This window comes from Arachis hypogaea, chromosome 13 (genome assembly GCF_003086295.3).
Source record: "Arachis hypogaea cultivar Tifrunner chromosome 13, arahy.Tifrunner.gnm2.J5K5, whole genome shotgun sequence".
Lineage (NCBI taxonomy): Eukaryota > Viridiplantae > Streptophyta > Magnoliopsida > Fabales > Fabaceae > Arachis > Arachis hypogaea.
In genome coordinates this window covers 122,157,336-122,163,844 of record NC_092048.1, presented here as the reverse complement: position 1 = coordinate 122,163,844, position 6,509 = coordinate 122,157,336, and the positions used below count along the sequence as shown (strand labels likewise).

Sequence of the window (6,509 nt, the reverse complement as noted above, 5' to 3'; positions counted from 1 at the left end):
ACAGTTACAAAAAATTAATCATGGCGTAAAAAAAACTAATCAGAAAAAATATACACCCAAACTGTTAGCAAATATACACCCAAACTCTAAACAAATATACACCCAATACTATTTCTTACGTTTCTATAGTCCCTTCAATCTGTAGCATAGGGGTTGGTTCAAAATCTGTCTCAGTGGTTGTTTGGGATGCCGGCACAAAAACCTGAATTGGGACTCTAAACAAGAAGAAAAATGAAAGGTTAACAACGCCTTTGAAAATAATAAGGTTATAAGGTTAAAATATTATTGGAAAACTCACATTGCAAGCGCTTTCGACGGTGTCTGTTCCCTCACAACCATCATATTCGAATCAGCCGGATTCAACCTAAAATACACCCAAAGAAAGTCAAAAAATACACCCGAACAATTCAAAAAGAAGACAGGCTTTGTTTTTTGAGAACTTACATACTTGCAGTTTTTGCTTTTTTTTCCTGCCTTTTTTTTCTTGAATAAAATAATAAAGGACTTTTTTTCTAAAAAAAATATATACATAATTAGAAGTAGAAGGTAATAGAAGAACAAAAGTAACGGTTATTTGAAAGAGAAATTACATGCTCTCTGACGGCTGGTTTACACTACTCTGTTCTGTGCGTCCTTGAGAGGAAGGATCATCACTTCCCAAGTTCACAGCCGGTATTCTAAAACAGATTTCATGTTATTCAGACAAAATAAGATACAGGTATAAAATACACTCAAATGAATTCACAAGATACAACCAACCGAATGGACAATATACACCCAACACAACAAATGAAATATCCCAACTTAATAAACAACATACACCCAACTTGATCAACACAATACACCCAAATGGTTCCACAAAATACACCCAAATCATGATAACAAGATTTTATTAAATAAAGTTTCTTACGTTTCAGAGGACACATAGCGACCTTCTGTCGATCGCAGGTCAGCTTGGTTCTCCCTGCGAAACAAGAAACAATTATTAGCAAACAAAACACACCAAAATCTGAAATAGACACCCCAGCAAGACATACCCCTCTGCAGCAGATTTATCAACGTTTTCCCTTAGCCATTCATCTAGTTCGTCACTTGATATTTCATATCTCTCACTACATTCATAAAAGAAGATGTTAACAAAAATAATTACGATGATAGACGGTAATATAGCTTATGAGGTACTGTACCCATCAAAGTATTGATCTTCTTCAGGAGGTGAATCCTCCACAACAACTTTTTTCTTTTTTGGTTGTGTTCTGGGTGGAAAAAAAAGAGTACCAATCAGAAATAAAAAATTAATTTTATCACAGAATATTATCCAAAGAAGTGCTTACTTTTTTGGTGTTGTTTTTGTCTTTTTCTTTTTCTTTTCCTTCTCCACCGGTGATGATTCTTCGCTCCTATAAGTTAATAAGAGACACTTCAGTTAATACACGAAATCTTTATAATGAAGCCAAAAGAAAGGAGTAATAATTTCAGGACATTACTCATCACTTGATTCAGATTCAGATTCTGAATCAGAATCGGACCTCTCTTGACTCTTCTTTCTTTTTCTGGAGTCCATTCTGGAAGGCAAACAATCATTATTTAGAACATACTAAAAATACAACCAAATGAATGCACAAGATTCACCCAACTGAATATACAATATACACCCAACGCAGCAAACAAAACACACCCAGCTTAATAAACTACATACACCCAACGTGATCACAAAATACACCCAACTCGAAAAAGAAATTACACCCAAGTATGGTACTTACTTTTTCCCCTTTTTGCTGGGGTGTTTTCTTCCTGAATCCTCTGAGTCTTCTTGAGTCTCAGACTCAGAGGTAGAAGTGTCACTGTCAGTAGTTGTTTCTGTCTCCGAAGACGATGTTGAACTCGCCTTCCTTTTTTGTTTTTTTTATTTCTTGTTTTTTTTCTTTTTTTTCTTTTTTTTTTCTTTTTTTCTCTTGTCTCCGCCATCTTCACAATCCCCTGAAACATTAGATATTTTAGCTAGCAGCATTCAGGTAAATAAAATACAACCAACATATTATGTTTACTTACCAAAATTTCCTCTCTTTCTGCAGTCATTCTTTCCACCAACTGCTCCTTAGTCCAGTTGGCAATCTAGGGCTTTGGTGGTCTTTTAGCCCTCTTCTTGCCTTTGTTTTTTGAAAGATGAAAGTAAATTATCATCAGGGCGAAGAGGCAGCCATCAATTGCCTTCTTCTTTTTCTCCTTGTAGTCTGTGATGCCATTGACCATGAAGGTCAAAACATGCCCCCTAGTTTCTCTCCGATATGCCGTCCATCTTAAAAATTGGGGTCAAGTGCACAGGCGATATTTTGTTTATTGTCGTTGGCAAAAGGAACGCCATATGTATATAGTGGATGAATATCCTCTTGAACATCAGGCGTTCCTCTTCGTTGCCAACGCCGATTTCCATCATTTCATCGGTAAGACTTTTGAGGGTCTTACCCTGGAATCTTCTAAAAATTATTTTGTCATCATCAGAAAGTTTCTTATACTCAACTTTCTCAGGAAATAGATCTCCTACAAAAAGGAAAACAACAAAGTATCCAAGTCGGTTCAAATACACCCAAGCATCAACTTAAATACACCCAAGCATCAACTTAATATACACCTATAATTTTAAGCTAGTTACCTGTTGCATTGATGCCAAGCGCATCACCTATTATTTTTGGTATTATTTTGAAAGAACTATATCCTGTTTTCAGTCTGTTCTCCCCAAGTTTGAAGTTGTTTGCCAGCTCCCTTAACAGTTGGTGATCCACCCTTAGTGGTGGGATGTGCATCAACCCACCGAATCCGAGATCCCTCACAATCGCCTTCTTCTCCTCACTCATGTTTCTGAATTTATCACTTAGGAGATGTGTGGCACACTTAAGGTCTTTTGTTTGGTTTCTTGCTGCCATTTTCTCTGAAACGAAAAATACACCCAAAGATATCAGTAAGATACACCCATATATATGAGTCAGATACACCCATTAATAACAGTAAGATACACCCATTGATAACAGTAAGATATACCCATATATATGAGTCAGATATACCCATTAATAACAGTAAGATACACCCATTGATAACAGTGAGATACACCCATAGATATGATTCAGATACATCCATATATATATCAGTCAGATATCACTCAAACATGCTTCAATATCAAGCAACATTACAATATCAAGCAGTATACACCCCCCCAATCTACGGAATATACCCCCAAAAATCAGTTACCAGAAGATCTAGAACAACAAGAATAACAGGAGAACTTAGAACAACAATGTAGAAGAACAGTGTAACAAAGAAGCAAGAATAACAGTAAACCCTAGAACAACGACGTAGAAGAAAAGTAAAACCTAGTTCGTAATGAACTTACCTTGAGTATTGTTGCTTTGTTTTCTCTTCAAATTCTTGATGGAGAGTTTGATGGTGTTTTGATGGAGGTTTCGAAGGTTAGCGACGACTTGTATATTTTGAACTTCGATTTTCGCTCGAAAATGGAAGCGTTGCCTTGTTTTCGAATCGCTTTGAGAAGTGGAAGAAGTGGAAGAGTCTGCCATTACTCGTAGGATACGTAACCGTTTGAGTGTTGAGCGCGTGAATGTGACGCTCCATGTAATCCCTCTTCATACGCGTGAGTTGTATTTGGGCTGGGCCAACTTGTAAGCTTGTAAGCTTGTATGTGTAGCAGGCCCGTTTTATATAATAGAATAGATTATATTTTTTTGTAAAGATAAAATACCAAAAAAAAAATTCATCTTCATAATTAGTTAACTGAACTTAAAGCTCGTGATCTAAAAACAAACTCAAATTTTGTGTGTGTTGAATCTAAATATTAAAAATATTTCTCCGAAATCCTTGTCTTTTTAAAAAAATATAATATCATTATATATATAGTTTTTTTAATCAAAAGTACTTTAAACATCATGCAGGTTCATTTCAATCTTACTGAATTGAAAAGGCATATCAATTATGTAAGAGACAAAATAATAATAATAACAATAAGACAAGAAAAAAACTTGAAAACCTGACAAAACACTACTGAGTAATTATCGACTAGAAAATTGAATTTTAACTATATCAATAAGTAAGAATTCTCTGATTACAAACAATAATGATATTAATTAGCATGCATGACTCGAACAACAACAACTCATAAGCAGCAACGTATTTCAATGGCTAGAGATAAATGATTCAGCAACAATATCAGGTATCATAACAGAAAATAGAAAATTGTATCTATAAAAAAGTTGTAACATATAAATACTCAATAATACTGATAATAAAATAGCAACAACTTTGTTACAAAAGCATATGCATTTTAAACAACCAATCCTCTAATAATAAAATCCTAACTTACTTAAAAATGTACCATAATAGTCTTTATATGTTGTGATTAAGGGTACATAATAAGAAAGTATGATTTATAATAATTAGTTGAATGTATAAGAAAAAAAAAACTCATATAAGAAATTTACTTATCTTTAAGAAATTAAATATCTAGTCTTTTTTTTTATCAGAAATCGCTAACAATTATTTCCAATCTCTAAGATCTATAATTTTAATATCATAAAGGCACTACAAATCAAGAAAACCAATCTCTCTAAATCTCCGAGAATAAGAATAATAATTGAGAATAGGAAAGTTTTCAGAAAAGTAAGAGTCAAAAAATTTCTCAGGTTTCAGATCTTAGTTAAAAGCAAAATTCACCCTCAAATCACTAACAGAAAGCAATCATTCACAATCTAGATCTTGCTTGAATAATCAGAAAAACAATTCCATGAAAGAAAAGCCATGTTCAACAAACAAAACCATAATAGGACAGATTATTAAACTAGAAAAACTCAACCAAACTTTTAAATCGAAAAAGATCTTCAATTCAACTAACAGATCATTCAAAAAAATTTGCCACACCTAAACAGAAAAAATCATAATTCCAATCCAGCAAACAAGAATAACACTCCATTCATATGTTCATCGCATAGTTCTCCTTGAACAACTGAATAACAGTTTTCAAAATTATTAATTTGAAAGAATCAAAAGCAAATTAAAATTAGAGTAAAGTATCATTTTTGTCTCCAACGTTTGGGGTAAGTTCCAAAATTGTCCCTAATATTTAAATCATCCTATTTAAGTCCATAACATTTCAAAATTGACTCAATGTTGTCTTGCCGTTAGGAATCTGTTAACAGAATTGACGGCGGACGAAATTGAGACGATTTTAAAACGTTAGGGACTTAAATAAGACGAAAACGTTGGGGATAAAAACAATACATAGAAATAAATTTTAATTTTATCCTTCACTAATATCAATCTTTTACGGTACATAGTTATTCAATTATTTTTTAATCGCATCTAAGTAAATTATACTTAATCACATTACTTTGATTCTAAATAAATTTATTTTTTTATAATTTTACTCTTAAAGATAAAAACAATACATAGAAATAAATTTTAATTTTATCCTTCACTAATATCAATCTTTTACAGTACATAGTTATTCAATTATTTTTTAATCACATCTAAGTAAATTATACTTAATCACATTACTTTGATTCTAAATAAATTTATTTTTTTATAATTTTACTCTTAAAAAAATTAAGAGTAAAATTATAAAAAAATAAATTTATTTAGAAAAAAAGCAATGTGATTAAGTATAATTTACTTAGATGCGATTAAAAAATAATTGAATAACTATGTACCGTAAAAAATTGATATTATTGAAGGATAAAATTAAAATTTATTTCTATGTATCGTTTTTGTCCCCAACATTTTCATCCTATTTAAGTCCCTAATGGCAGGACAACATTGAGTCAATTTTGAAACATTAGGGACTTAAATAGGACGATTTAAACGTTTGGGACAACTTTGAGACTTACCCCAAACGTTGGGGATAAAAACGATGCTTTACTCTTAAAATTATGTTATAAATTCAAAGATTATCAACATAAGAAGAAAAATTTCAATATCGCTTATCAAATTCAGAACAAAGCATCTCGATCAGCAGCTAAGAAAATCCATGTAATTTCTAAATTCAAATACAATTCTATAAAGAAATTAGATAGTAATTAATGAGTTGATATTTGATGGTAAATTTTTTTTTTTTGAATTGAGTGGATTTCATCACAAAAATTCATATTTATACACTTGAATAGCATACTTTTGTGTTTTCTCTTTAAATTGTACTTAAGTGTGAAAATATGATATTTTGTGCTTAATTTAATCAATTTAATTCCACTTTTATTCCATTCGATGCCGCCGTGATATATTTTGTTAAATGATTTCAAGTAAATTAGGCAAGAATGACTTGGGAAAAGTGAAAGGAAAGCATGCAAAATGGGAGAATACAAGAAGAAACAAAGAAGATACACACACTGAAGTGTGCGTACGCACAAGACAAAATTCAGCAAGTGTGCATACATACACAATCTTGTGTGTAAGCACAAGTTTGGGCGCGTGACTTCATTAAAAATTCACGTGGCTCGCGATTTGAGAGC

At 32.1% G+C, this 6,509-nt stretch overlaps 1 long non-coding RNA gene across 1 annotated transcript; it reads right to left on the bottom strand.

Moving 5' to 3' along the window:
* Positions 1–1,034: 1,034 nt before the first annotated feature.
* On the bottom strand, positions 1,035–1,524 carry LOC140178191 (uncharacterized). Its single transcript, XR_011870448.1, has 4 exons — positions 1,488–1,524; positions 1,335–1,400; positions 1,188–1,256; positions 1,035–1,112 (listed from the first exon to the last, which is right to left on the bottom strand). It is a non-coding gene; the product is annotated as an uncharacterized lncRNA (long non-coding RNA).
* Between the last annotated feature and the right edge of the window lie 4,985 nt (positions 1,525–6,509).